This window comes from Pseudophryne corroboree, chromosome 8 (assembly GCF_028390025.1).
Source record: "Pseudophryne corroboree isolate aPseCor3 chromosome 8, aPseCor3.hap2, whole genome shotgun sequence".
Classification (NCBI taxonomy): Eukaryota; Metazoa; Chordata; class Amphibia; order Anura; family Myobatrachidae; genus Pseudophryne; species Pseudophryne corroboree.
In genome coordinates, this window is record NC_086451.1 from 369,916,097 (window position 1) to 369,933,200 (window position 17,104).

Sequence of the window (17,104 nt, forward strand, 5' to 3'; positions counted from 1 at the left end):
AACTCATAAATTTTTCTCATCTCAGCCTGGGCTAATTTGACTTCTCCATTATTCCTCCGCCAATCTGATTTTATATGCATAATACCACAGAAACTAATCAGATGTTTAATTTTACATTCATGCTTAAGTTTAAAGTGTGCTGAAACATTATGGCTCTCAAGCCCTTTTTTCACATTCCGCACATGTTCTGCCATTCGTGTTTTTAGTGGGCGTGTAGCCCGTCCCACATATTGTGCGCCGCATGAACATTCTAATAAATATACACAATTGGCTGTGTCACATGTAATGAAATCCGTAATCTGATAGATTTTATTATTTTGGTTAGATTTATATTCCGTGATCTTACTATTTGTGCTTTTACATGCTTTACACATAATGCATAAACCACACCGGAAAAAGCCCTTTGACTTAATCCTAGTGGTCATCCTACATGGCATTACAGTACTCCTCACTATTTTATCCTTAATACTGTTAGCACGTCTATAAGTAAAGGAAGGATTCTTAGATCTATGTTCTGTGAGCAGTGGGTCTCGTTCAAGAATACACCAATGTTTTCTAATTATTTTTTCTATTTGTCTATATTGGCTATTGTATTCTGTGACAAAGGGAATGCCATTGGGTTTTCTTAATGTTTTAGAGTCTTTCCTTAACATATCCTCACGATTCATATCAGCTCCACGCTTCATTGCTTTTACTACACTATTCTCCTTATATCCTTTTTCCTTAAACTGATTACTCAATATTTGGGCATGATATTGATATGATTCCATATCTGTACAGTTACGTCGAATTCTCTGGAACTGACTGATAGGTATACTCTGTAACCAATTAGCATGATGATTACTGGTAGATTCTATGAATGAGTTGCAATCTGTTGCTTTAATATAATTGCTCGTCTTAATCTTTGCATCTTCTATGAAAATGCGCAAATCCAAAAAATTAACCTCTTTCTCACTAATCGCAAACGTAAGTTTTATATTGGACTGATTGTCATTCAAGTACTCACAGAAGACATCCAAAGAGGCTCTATCCCCTCCCCATATAAAGAGGATATCATCGATATAACGGACCCAGGACACCAGACTGGCACCATATTCATGGCCACCCCACACATTTTGCTCCTCCCAGTGTGCCATGAATAGGTTGGCATAACTGGGTGCCAGCCTGGTGCCCATGGCAGTCCCCATTACCTGTAAATAGAAAGACCCATCATACAAAAAAAAAATTATTCCTTAAGATAAGTGAAATTCCTTCCAGCACAAAATCTCTCCTCTCATTGGTCATATTCTGAGCTTCAAGGAAATATCTGGTTGCTGCCAGACCCTGATCATGATTTATTATTGTGTATAGAGAAGTAACATCGGCGGTTACCAATAGAAAACCTGGTTTCCAATTCACCGTCATTAGTTTATTAATCGTACTAATTGTATCTTTAAGATATGACCTGGTGGATTTAACAATGGGTTGGAGTATCCGATCTATATATAAGGATAAGTTCGAAAGTCCTGCATTGGTCCCTGCTACTATGGGACGCCCAGGAGGTTTCTCCTTATCTTTATGAATCTTAGGGAGGACGTATAATACAGGGATAGAGGGATCCTCGATAGTGATATATGAACTCTCCACTTCTGTGATTACACCTGCAGACATATATAAGGCTAGGAAGGTCTTTATTTTATCATCAATACCTCTCCCTGGATTACTTTTCAATTTCTTATATGTGTGGCAGTCGGATAGTTGTCTATAAACTTCTTCATTATACAGTTCTATATCCATAACCACTACACTGCCCCCCTTATCCGCAGGCTTAATAATGATCTCTTTGTTATCTCTTAATGATTTAATGGCCTCTCGTTCATCCCTTGTAAGATTGGTTTTTCTATTGGGCCTTAAATGGCATTTTCTAAATCCTTCTTTACTGACTTCTCAAATGCCTCGATGAAATTCCCCTTCTTATGTTTGGGATAGAACGTAGATTTCTTTTTAAATTTTACTTCCCCATCCTCATAGTTTTGATCCTGATTATTGGGTAATTCCTCGAAAAATCTTTTTAGGGTGAGGCGTCTAATGAACTTTTCAAAGTCCACATACACATTAAATTTGTCACATTTATTTGAAGGTGCAAACTTAAGTCCTTTTTCAAGGACACTCATCTCATGAGTGGTAAGTTGATGTTTACTTAAGTTGTAAACTTTAGTGGTTGTTTCCTGTCTAGTTTCCTTATTAATTATCATTTCCTCTGTCTCCTTGTTCTTCTCAAATCCAACCTCACCTTCCTTTTCTTTAATACCTTTTAGATGTCTCCGTCTTTTTGAGTTCAAATGTTTGTACCTCCCACCCCTCTTGCCTCGGCTTTTATTAGCCTTTGGCAATGTCACCATCTCTTTTTTCCTATTTGTCTCCTCTCTAAAAAATGATCAGGTTGATCCTGGTTTCCTCGTCCATTTATTCCATAATTTCTTTCATATGGACTTCTACGTGTGTCTTCACTCTCCTATTGATTATTATTGTTATATGGTTTCCTATATTCCCTTTTGTTATATTGTTTTCCATATTCCATATGGACTAGACGATAATAATTGGGCCTCCTCAGGGTGTCATGATCTCTACCTCCCCTTTGGGGATAGTCATTTGACCTTTTGATATTCCTGGGGCCTCTATAATAATGGGTTTTATTCTTTACCTCTAAAGGTTTCATATCCTTCTTGATCTTATTGTCACCCCTAGAATTTTCTCCTCCATCTACCTCTCCAGATGTTCCTTCTTGCTCAATTCTACTCTCTTTCACATCCCTTATAAATTTCTTTTGCTTTTTGGTTTTTATTTCTCTTTCATTTTTCTCCACCCTTTTAATAATTACTGCCTCCATATCTTTAAAATCTTTTAACCCAGAGAAGGGTTCAACTAAAGATTTCATTCCCCCCGTTTGGGGAAATTGTATATTTCTGTGACCTATGGTATAGTGGACCGGATACTTTTATATATTTTTTATATATCTTTTATACAAATAAATCGGTTTATACCAAATATTGCATGGACTATTGGGTTGATGTACTCTGCATATCATAAGAATATAAGAGCCACTCGGAATCCAGTCTGGTCCTGACGAATGGGGTACTAAAAAGAAACCTTTTGATGCATATAGGGCATTTACCGATGGTAAGCCATATACCAATAAGCTAAGAAGTGATGTTATGAATTTTGGGGATATAAAGAAACCTTGATGTGAACATAGGGCACAGCCTAAAGGTCAGTTGAGGATCATCGACATGAACAATAAACACGCATATGGATACTGATATTGCATGAATATATTTTTTCTTCTCTTTTGAGGATCTATACTTTTGAAATCCAACAGAAAGTGATTGGTGTATACATAGAAAGCAGCGCTTGGGAGCCGTTCCACTTTCCTCATTCCGAGTTGTTCGCTCGCTAGCTGCTTTTAGCAGCCGTGCAAACGCTAAGCCGCCGGCCTCCGGGAGTGTATCTTAGCTTAGCAGAAGTGCGAACGAAAGGATTGCAGCGCTGCTACAAAAAAAGATTGTGCAGTTTCTGAGCAGCTCCAGACCTACTCCTAGCTTGTGATCACTTCAGACTGTTTAGTTCCTGTTTTGACGTTACGAACAGTGCCAGAGTAAGATCCTGATGGGCCTGGAGCTGAAATTTATGAAGGGCCTATTGTGCGCTGGCACAGGGGGTGGCCCCAGGTCAGCTAGCACCATGTTAACCCGCTAGGGTTAGGCTACGCGGGTTGGGTTTAGAATGCGGGGAGGGGGGTTAGGGTTAGGCACCCCCGGGGAGGGTTAAGGTTAGGCTGCAGGGGAGGGAGGCTTAGGGGGGTTAGGGATTAGGGTTAGGTACCTTTTCCCAAAGGTGTCAGGATTCCCAGCGCCGGGATGCAGCAGTCGGTATTTTAACTGCCAGCATCCCGAGCGCCGGGATATCATATGTATTCCCACTACTCCACTGTATAGCAATACCACTATTCCTCCAAGATATCATTAATATACACACACCAAAACTTAAATACACCCCATCCCTCAAAATGATCCACCCTGCAGATAGTGTTTAAACACATCAACCCTCAGGTAACATTAATACACACCCATCCCACATAATAATACACCCCACATCCCTCAAATCATATTAATAAACACCCACCCCATATAATACATTCCAACCCTCTTCACATTTATATACTCCTACACCACATAATAATGCACGCCACATAATACACCCCACAGATAACATTTATACACACCCTACCCCCACACAATAATACACCCCACAGATATTATTTACACACACCCCACCCCCACACAATAATACACCCCACAGATATCATTTACACACACCCCACCCCCACCCAATACACCCCACAGATATCATTTACACACACCCCACCCCCACACAATAATACACCCCACAGATATCATTTACACACACCCCACCCCCACACAATAATACACCCCACAGATATCATTTACACACACCCCACCCCCACACAATAATACACCCCACAGATATCATTTACACACACCCCACCCCCACACAATAATACACCCCACAGATATCATTTACACACATCCCACCCCCACACAATAATACACCCCACAGATATCATTTACACACACCCCACCCCAACACAATAATACACCCCACAGATATCATTTACACACACCCCACCCCCACACAATAATACACCCCACAGATATCATTTACACACACCCCACCCCCACACAATAATACACCCCACAGATAAAATTTACATACACCCCACCCCCACACAATAATACACCCCACAGATATCATTTACACAGACCCCACCCCCACACAATAATACACCCCACAGATATCATTTACACACACCCCACCCCCACCCAATAATACACCCCACAGATATCATTTACACACACCCCACCCCCACACAGTAATACACCCCACAGATATCATTTACACACACCCCACCCAATAATACACCCCACAGATATAATTTACACACACCCCACACAATAATACACCCCACAGATATCATTTACACACACCCCACCCCCACACAATAATGGTTCCGGTATGAATGGTCGACCATGTTATGGTCGACAGTCATTAGGTCGACCACTATTGGTCGACATTGACATGGTCGACATGGACACATGGTCGACACATGAAAATGGTCGACACATGAAAGGTCGACACATGAAAAGGTCGACATGAGTTTTTTAACTTTTTTTGGTGTCGTTTTTTGCGAAATGTGACTGGGAACCCCAATTAGTGCACCGCATCCCCTCGCATGGTGCCTTCGCTCCGCTACCGCTTCGCTCGGCACAGATTACCGTTCCAATCGTAGTCCACGTGGATCGTAAAGTATGGAAAAGTTCCCCAAAAGAAAAAAAAGTTAAAAAACTCATGTCGACTTTTCCATGTGTCGACCATTTTTCATGTGTCGACCATGTGTCCATGTCGACCAATAGTGGTCGACCTAATGAATATTGACCATAACATGGTCGACCATCTGAACGGATACCCACAATAATACACCCCACAGATATCATTTACACACACCCCACCCCCACACAATAATGGTTCCGGTATGAATGGTCGACTATGTTATGGTCGACAGTCATTAGGTCGACCACTATTGGTCGACATTGACATGGTCGACATGGACACATGGTCGACACATGAAAATGGTCGACACATGAAAGGTCGACACATGAAAAGGTCGACGTGAGTTTTTTAACTTTTTTTGGTGTCGTTTTTTGCGAAATGTGACTGGGAACCCCAATTAGTGCACCGCATCCCCTCGCATGGCTCGCTTCGCTCGCCATGCTTCGGGCATGGTGCCTTCGCTCTGCTACAGCTTCGCTCGGCACAGATTACCGTTCCAATCGTAGTCCACGTGGATCGTAAAGTATGGAAAAGTTCCCCAAAAGAAAAAAAAGTTAAAAAACTCATGTCGACTTTTCCATGTGTCGACCATTTTTCATGTGTCGACCATGTGTCCATGTCGACCATGTCAATGTCGACCAATAGTGGTCGACCTAATGACTGTTGACCATAACATGGTCGACCATCTGAACGGATACCCACAATAATACACCCCACAGATATCATTTACACACACCCCACCCCCACACAATAATACACCCCACAGATATCATTTACACACACCCCACCCCCACACAATAATACACCCCACATATATCATTTACACACACCCCACCCCCCACACAATAATACACGCCACAGATATCATTTACACACACCCCACCCCCACACAATAATACACCCCACAGATATAATTTACACACACCCCACCCCCACACAATAATACACCCCACAGATATCATTTACACCCCCCCCACCCCCACACAATAATACACCCCACAGATATCATTTACACACACCCCACCCCCACACAATAATACACCCCACAGATATCATTTACACACACCCCACCCCCACCCAATAATACACCCCACAGATATCATTTACACACACCCCACCCCCACACAATAATACACCCCACAGATATCATTTACACACACCCCACTCCCACACAATAATACACCCCACAGATATCATTTACACACACCCCACCCCCACACAATAATACACCCCACAGATATCATTTACACACACCCCACCCCCCCACAATAATACACCCCACAGATATCATTTACACACACCCCACCCCCACACAATAATACACCCCACAGATATCATTTACACACACCCCACCCCCACACAATAATACACCCCACAGATATCATTTACACACACCCCACCCCCACACAATAATACATCCCACAGATATCATTTACACACACCCCACCCCCACCCAATAATACACCGCACAGATATCATTTACACACACCCCACCCCCACACAGTAATACACCCCACAGATATCATTTACACACACCCCACCCAATAATACACCCCACAGATATAATTTACACACACCCCACACAATAATACACCCCACAGATATCATTTACACACACCCCACCCCACACAATAATGGTTCCGGTATGAATGGTCGACCATGTTATGGTCGACAGTCATTAGGTCGACCACTATTGGTCGACATTGACATGGTCGACATGGATACATGGTCGACACATGAAAAGGTCGACACATGAATAGGTCGACATGAGTTTTTTAACTTTTTTTGGTGTCGTTTTTTGCGAAATGTGACTGGGAACCCCAATTAGTGCACCGCATCCCCTCGCATGGCTCGCTTCGCTCGCCATGCTTCGGGCATGGTGCCTTCGCTCCGCTACCGCTTCGCTCGGCACAGATTACCGTTCCAATCGTAGTCCACGTGGATCGTGAAGTATGGAAAAGTTCCCCAAAAGAAAAAAAAGTTCAAAAACTCATGTCGACTTTTTCACGTGATGACCATTTTTCATGTGTCGACCATGTGTCCATGTCGACCATGTCAATGTCGACCAATAGTGGTCGACCTAATGACTGTCGACCATAACATGGTCGACCATCTGAACGGATACCCACAATAATACACCCCACAGATATCATTTACACACACCCCACCCCCACACAATAATACACCCCACAGATATCATTTACACACACCCCACCCCCACACAATAATACACCCCACAGATAAAATTTACACACACCCCACCCCCACACAATAATACACCCCACAGATATCATTTACACACACCCCACCCCCACACAATAATACACCCCACAGATATCATTTACACACACCCCACCCCCACCCAATAATACACCCCACAGATATCATTTACACACACCCCACCCCCACACAGTAATACACCCCACAGATATCATTTACACACACCCCACCCAATAATACACCCCACAGATATCATTTACACACACCCCACACAATAATACACCCCACAGATATCATTTACACACACCCCACCCCCACACAATAATGGTTTCGGTATGAATGGTCGACCATGTTATGGTCGACAGTCATTAGGTCGACCACTATTGGTCGACACATGAAAATGGTCGACACATGAAAGGTCGACACATGAAAAGGTCGACTTGAGTTTTTTTACTTTTTTTGGTGTCGTTTTTTGCGAAATGTGACTGGGAACCCCAATTAGTGCACAGCATTCGCTCGCCATGCTTCGGGCATGGTGCCTTCGCTCCGCTACCGCTTCGCTCGGCACAGATTACCGTTCCAATCGTAGTCCACGTGGATCGTAAAGTATGGAAAAGTTCCCCAAAAGAAAAAAAAGTTAAAAAACTCATGTCGACTTTTCCACGTGTCGACCATTTTTCATGTGTCGACCATGTGTCCATGTCGACCATGTCAATGTCGACCAATAGTGGTCGACCTAATGACTGTTTACCATAACATGGTCGACCATCTGAACGGATACCCACAATAATACACCCCACAGATATCATTTACACACACCCCACTCCCACACAATAATACACCCCACAGATAAAATTTACACACACCCCACCCCCACACAATAATACACCCCACAGATATCATTTACACACACCCTACCCCCACACAATAATACACCCCACAGATATCATTTACACACACCCCACCCCCACACAATAATACACCCCACAGATATCATTTACACACACCCCACCCCCACACAGTAATACACCCCACATATATCATTTACACACACCCCACCCAATAATACACCCCACAGATATCATTTACACACACCCCACACAATAATACACCCCACAGATATCATTTACACACACCCCACCCCCACCCAATAATACACCCCACAGATATCATTTACACACACCCCACCCCCACACAATAATACACCCCACAGATATCATTTACACACACCCCACCCCCACACAATAATACATCCCACAGATATCATTTACACACACCCCACCCCCACCCAATAATACACCCCACAGATATCATTTACACACACCCCACCCCCACACAGTAATACACCCCACAGATATCATTTACACACACCCCACCCAATAATACACCCCACAGATATAATTTACACACACCCCACACAATAATACACCCCACAGATATCATTTACACACACCCCACCCCACACAATAATGGTTCCGGTATGAATGGTCGACCATGTTATGGTCGACAGTCATTAGGTCGACCACTATTGGTCGACATTGACATGCTCGACATGGATACATGGTCGACACATGAAAAGGTCGACACATGAATAGGTCGACATGAGTTTTTTAACTTTTTTTGGTGTCGTTTTTTGCGAAATGTGACTGGGAACCCCAATTAGTGCACCGCATCCCCTCGCATGGCTCGCTTCGCTCGCCATGCTTCGGGCATGGTGCCTTCGCTCCGCTACCGCTTCGCTCGGCACAGATTACCGTTCCAATCGTAGTCCACGTGGATCGTGAAGTATGGAAAAGTTCCCCAAAAGAAAAAAAAGTTCAAAAACTCATGTCGACTTTTTCACGTGATGACCATTTTTCATGTGTCGACCATGTGTCCATGTCGACCATGTCAATGTCGACCAATAGTGGTCGACCTAATGACTGTCGACCATAACATGGTCGACCATCTGAACGGATACCCACAATAATACACCCCACATATATCATTTACACACACCCCACCCCCACACAATAATACACCCCACAGATATCATTTACACACACCCCACCCCCACACAATAATACACCCCACAGATAAAATTTACACACACCCCACCCCCACACAATAATACACCCCACAGATATCATTTACACACACCCCACCCCCACACAATAATACACCCCACAGATATCATTTACACACACCCCACCCCCACCCAATAATACACCCCACAGATATCATTTACACACACCCCACCCCCACACAGTAATACACCCCACAGATATCATTTACACACACCCCACCCAATAATACACCCCACAGATATCATTTACACACACCCCACACAATAATACACCCCACAGATATCATTTACACACACCCCACCCCCACACAATAATGGTTTCGGTATGAATGGTCGACCATGTTATGGTCGACAGTCATTAGGTCGACCACTATTGGTCGACACATGAAAATGGTCGACACATGAAAGGTCGACACATGAAAAGGTCGACTTGAGTTTTTTTTACTTTTTTTGGTGTCGTTTTTTGCGAAATGTGACTGGGAACCCCAATTAGTGCACAGCATTCGCTCGCCATGCTTCGGGCATGGTGCCTTCGCTCCGCTACCGCTTCGCTCGGCACAGATTACCGTTCCAATCGTAGTCCACGTGGATCGTAAAGTATGGAAAAGTTCCCCAAAAGAAAAAAAAGTTAAAAAACGCATGTCGACTTTTCCACGTGTCGACCATTTTTCATGTGTCGACCATGTGTCCATGTCGACCATGTCAATGTCGACCAATAGTGGTCGACCTAATGACTGTTTACCATAACATGGTCGACCATCTGAACGGATACCCACAATAATACACCCCACAGATATCATTTACACACACCCCACTCCCACACAATAATACACCCCACAGATAAAATTTACACACACCCCACCCCCACACAATAATACACCCCACAGATATCATTTACACACACCCTACCCCCACACAATAATACACCCCACAGATATCATTTACACACACCCCACCCCCACCCAATAATACACCCCACAGATATCATTTACACACACCCCACCCCCACACAGTAATACACCCCACATATATCATTTACACACACCCCACCCAATAATACACCCCACAGATATCATTTACACACACCCCACACAATAATACACCCCACAGATATCATTTACACACACCCCACCCCCACACAATAATGGTTCCGGTATGAATGGTCGACCATGTTATGGTCGACAGTCATTAGGTCGACCACTATTGGTCGACATTGACATGGTCGACATGGACACATGGTCGACACATGAAAATGGTCGACACATGAAAGGTCGACACATGAAAAGGTCGACATGAGTTTTTTAAACTTTTTTTGTGTCGTTTTTTGCGAAATGTGACTGGAAACCCCAATTAGTGCACCGCATCCCCTCGCATGACTCGCTTCGCTTGCCATGCTTCGGGCATGGTGCCTTCGCTCCGCTACTGCTTCGCTCGGCACAGATTACCGTTCCAATCGTAGTCCACGTGGATCGTAAAGTATGGAAAAGTTCCCCAAAAGAAAAAAAAGTTAAAAAACTCATGTCGACTTTTCCATGTGTCGACCATTTTTCATGTGTCGACCATGTGTCCATGTCGACCATGTCAATGTCGACCAATAGTGGTCGACCTAATGACTGTTGACCATAACATGGTCGACCTTCTGAACGGATACCCACAATAATACACCCCACAGATATCATTTACACACACCCCACCCCCACACAATAATACACCCCACAGATATCATTTACACACACCCCACCCCCACACAATAATACACCCCACAGATATCATTTACACACACCCCACCCCCACACAATAATACACCCCACAGATATCATTTACACACACCCCACCCCCACACAATAATACACCCCACAGATATCATTTACACACACCGCACCCCCACACAATAATACACCCCACATATATCATTTACACACACCCCACCCCCACACAATAATACACCCCACAGATATCATTTACACACACCCCACCCCCACACAATAATACACCCCACAGATATCATTTACACCAGAGCCGGCCCTAATCAATATGATACCCTAGGCAAGATTTTGGCTGGTGCCCCCTAGCACTACCGCTAGTTCCGCCTCTGACCATGCACCCCTTTCCCAGCACCATCACCCCCCACCCAAAGCAGTCCTTTTTTTTGCTTTCCTACCCCCTGTAATTTAAATAAGAACAGTACACACATTCGGCGCACAGCCCAAAAAGGTATATGTTTTTGCTGGCAAGGGGCATGGCCACACAATAGTACCCCCAATTCAAATTTTGCCTCACAGTAATGCAACTTTATTCCCAATTTATCATGCAATTGTGTCCCTTATTCGCATTACATCACACAGTAGTACCACTTTACCTTATATACATTACTCTTCACAGTAGTGCCCCTCATTCACATAACATCATACTGAATTGCTCCTTATTCACATTACACCACACCATATTGCTCTTTATTCTCATTACACGACACCATATTGCTCCTTATTCACATTACACCACACCATATTGCTCTTTATTCACATTACTGCCCTTTATATACGTTACGCCACAGTAGTGCACCTTATACACATAATGCCACACATTGGTAATGCATTTATACACATACCACACAGTAATGCCCCTTACACATACGACACACATCATTAATTTCCTTATAAACATAATGCACCTTACACATTATGCCAAACCTTATTAATGCCCTTATACACATAATTTCCCTTACATATATGCCGCACATTGTTAATGCCCTTATACACACAATGACACACATAGTGCCTCTTACACATATGTTACACATTATTAATGCCCTTATACACATAATGACACATGTAGTTCCTGGCGTGAGTCAACTGGCAGCTCTGCTAACGTGGGGTGCCTATTTTTTTTATGAAAATGCATTTTATTTGCATTGCTATGTGGCTAGGATGCACAAGCAGCTTCTGCTGATTAAAATTATATGCGGCATGCCTATATACTGTGCGCGACTGTGGCTGTATCTGCATACGAAATGCTACACACAGAATATAGGCATGCTGCATATCATTTTAATCAGCAGAAGCTGCTTGTGCTCCTAGGTATACCAGATGCCCTAGGCAATTGCCTAGTTTGCCTATGCCTAGGGCTGGCTCTGATTTACACACACCCCACCAAATAATACACCCCACAGATATCATTTACACACACCCCACCCAATAATACACCCCACAGATATCATTTACACACACCCCACCCAATAATACACCCCACAGATATCATTTACACACACCCCACCCCCACACAATAATACACCCCACAGATATAATTTACACACACCCCACCCCCACACAATAATACACCCCACAGATATAATTTACACACACCCCACCCCCACACAATAATACACCCCACAGATATCATACCACACCCCAAAATAATATACCCCCTACATAAATAACACACAACACAGGATAACTTTTTTACACTTCTATAACTTTAATAAACCACTACCCCACCCACAGATTGCTTTTATACACCGTCAACCCACTGCAGTTATGTACTGTACATACCACAATTCTTGAACAAGTCTGTCTTTAGCTTGGAGCCTCTTCTGAGTGTGCAGCTGCAGCACAGGAAGGGAAGCCTCCTCACAGCACGTCATTGGTGACTGCCGGCCCGGGGGAGGGACCAGCAACCAGGAAGCACACACAGTTCCAGTGAGGCTGGCAGGGGGCTGGTATTTGTGGGAGTGACAGTTGTGCGATCAGTCCCTGCAGCTGCTTTTAACAGGGCGGAGGAGGGATTCAGCAGCGCAGCGCACTAGTTCTTATTGCAGCACAGTTCCCCCTATGAGATAGCGCCCACGCGGCTGCTCAGCTGGAGCAGCCCTCGAGCTGGCCCTGAACATGCTTTCACATCACCAGGCGTGGAGGAAGCGCTGCCGAGACACATTGTATATGCAGGGCATGGAAGGCAAGTAAAGCCTTATACGGTCTCTGTCAGTGGCACCTTTTGATCCACCAGCAACGCGGCCACGAGAAGGGGGCCTAGGGTGTTGAGGGCGGAGTGGGCAATGCCTACCTAGGAGGCTGCTGTAGAAGGAAATTTTATTTCCTGTCTACTGCAGAACAATGCTGTGGGCCTATTTTAGAGGGTGGGCCTGGAGCTGCAGCTCTATCAGCCCCATTGTTAATCCGGCCCTGGTTACGAACACACCCTGCGTTAGGCCAGCCACGCCTGCGTTTCCCCAGGCACGCCTGCGTTTGTATCTGACATGCCTGCGTTTTTACACACACTCCCCGAAAACGGTCAGTTACCTCCCAGAAACACCCACTTCCTGTCAATCACTCTGCGCCAGCAGTGCGATTGAAAAGCGTCGCTAGACCTTGTGTGAAACTGCATCGGCTGTTGTGAAAGTACGTCACGCATGCGCATTGTGCCGCATGTGCATTGCGCCTCATGCGCATGCGCAGAATTGCCGATTTTTTGCCTGATCACTGCACAGCGACTGAAAACAGCTAGCGAACAACTCGGAATGACCACCATGGTTTTGCTGCTGCGATCAACTCTGAATTGAGGTAATTCAGTTTAAAGCAGCAATTATACCCCTTTCAGACAAGCATCCAAATCCCGCGCTTATGCACGTGAACATGCACCAACACAGGATTTTGGTATGTCTGAAACGAATCAACCCAGGACTTAGTCCCTGGTCCACGACCCTTCTCCCGACCAGGGTCATGGAGCTCAGACCCGGGAATTTTCCAGCACGCTAGACCCGCCAATTTCCCCGGCTCTGATATCGGAAAGGGGTATTAGTTTTCAGGCAAAACTAGGTTGATTTTGCCTTTAAACTATTTTGCCACTTCAAATATAATGACTATTTTGCTGGAATTGCACAGTATCCCTCATATTGAGGACTGTTATATTTGGCCCAATAGTCTTAGGTGAATATCCAATTACCCAGGATAAATTACTGCGGGTAATGATATCGCCCAGGGCTATTCTATTAGCCCTGATAAGCCTGCATGAGCTGCGGCTTATCAATGCTTTTCTGTGCTGCAGCGTGTGCTGGCTCCTGACAGTTTCTAGTGCAGCGCTCCACCTTCAGCTTCCCCCGGTCACATGACCGCTCCCCCACCATGTGACTGCTGCCAGGGTCGGGAAAAAGGGGGAGATGCGGGTCACGGCACTGCCCTGGCTTTCCCGCGGGGGGTCCCAGCGCTGAGTGCCAGCTCTTGGGCTGCGGTGCCTTCCCTCCAGTACCAACCTGCTGTGACGATATACGCTGCTGCTATATGTCCACTGCTGTTTGTTTCTATATGTCCATGTGCTGTTTGGGGCCTATTTTTTAAATCTGCCATCCTGTCTGCCACTGCAGTGCCACTCCTAGATGGGCCAGGTGTTTGTGCCGCACACTTGTGTCGCTTAGCTTAGTCATCCAGCTACCTCATTGCATCTCTTTTTCTTCTTTGCATCATGTGCTGTTTGTGGCCTATTTTTTAAATCTGCCATCTTGTCTGTAACTGCAGTTCCACTCTTAGATGGGCCAAGTGTTTGTGCCGCACATTTTTTTCTGTGCTGGCTCCTGACATTTTCTAGTGCAGCGCTCCACCTTCAGCTTCCCCCGGTCACATGACCGCTCCCCCACCATGTGACTGCTGCCAGGGTCGGGGAAAAGGTGGAGATGCGGGTCACGGCACTGCCCTGGCTTTCCCGCGGTGGGTCCCAGCGCTGAGTGCCAGTTACTGGGCTGCGGCGCCTTCCCTCCAGTACCAGCCTGCTGCTGCGGGCATGGGACACTGCAGGTCGCCGCGGTTATCTAGGATTTTGTTTTACCTGCCTTAGGCAGGCCAAACTAAATCTCCGGAAACAGCCCCATTTTCAGGCAAAATTGGGGCTGTTTCTACCGAAAACACACAGGTTTCACTAAACCTGTGTGGTTTTGAGAGGAAAGCTATTTTTTTTACGGGCGATCCAAATTGGATAGCGTGTAAAAAAAAAAATTGTTGAAACCTCGGAACAAAGTGCGAAAAATTCTGTTGTTTCACCTCTAACTGGATATCCCTCTTATGCTGGGTACATACAGTATCTAAAGATATATCTGCAGATATATCTAAAGCCAGATCGGGCAGTGTGCTGTGCATACACACTGCCTGATCCGTAGGGGACTGACGTCATGTACTGGGCTGGCATTTACATACGCCTGCCCAGTTCAGCTATCAGTCACTGCTGGTTCCTGCAGCTTGTGTACGGGCGGTCGGCTGACCGCCCGTACATACACACCGACGTGCCAATATATCTAACAATATATTGACCATCGGTTGTGCAGCAGGGCCGATGCGATTGGTCTGTGAATGATGGAGTTCACAAACCTATCGCTCGTACACTCTGGTCGATAGAACGTCCGATATATCGGCCAGTGTGTACCCAGCTTTAGTTTAAGCAAGGGGTACATTGTCCCATATATTACATATAGAGATGTGCGGCGGACACTTTTCGGGTTTTGTGTTTTGGTTTTGGATCTCCGTTCGTGTTTTGGATCTGGATTGGTTTTGCCAAAACCACCTTTTCGGGTTTTGGATCTGGATTTTTTTGAAAAAACAACAACATAAAAACAGCTAGAATCACAGAATTTGGGGGTATTTTTGAGCCTGCGGTATTATTAAACTCAATAACATTTATTTCCACTCATTTCCAGTCTATTCTGAACACCTCACACCTCACAATATTGTTTTTAGGCTAAAAGATTGTACCGAGGTAGCTGGATGACTAAGCTAAGCGACACAAGTGGGCGGCACAAACACCTGGCCCATCTAGGAGTGGCAATGCAGTGGCAGACAGTATGGCAGTTTTAAAAACTAGGCCCCAAAGAGCACATAATGCAAAGAAAAAAAAGAGGTGCAAGATGGAATTGTCCTTGGGAACATCCCACCCACCTTTATGTTGTATAAACAGGACATGCACACTTTAACAAACCAATCATTTCAGCGACAGGGTCTGCCACATGACTGTGGCTGAAATGATTGGTTGGTTTGGGCCCCCACCAAAAAAGAACCAATTAATCTCTCTTTGCACAAACTGTCTCTACAGAGGCAAGATGTCGTCCTCATCCTCCGATTCCTCACCCCTTTCAGTGTGTACATCCTCATCCTCACAGAGTATTAATTCGTCCTGGAGGCAATTGCTGGTAAAGGTCTTCCTGGAGGAATTTATAATTCATTTTGATGAACATCATCTTCTCCACATTTTGCGGAAGTAACCTCCTACGCCGATCGCTGACAAGGATACCGGCTGTTCTAAATACTCTTTCGGAGTACGCATTGGAGGGGGGGCAACTTAGATAAAATAAAGCCAGTTTGTGCAAGGGCCTCCAAATTGCCGCTTTTTCCTGCCAGTATATGTACGGACTGTCTGACATACCTACTTGGATGCTGTCACTCATATAATCCTCCA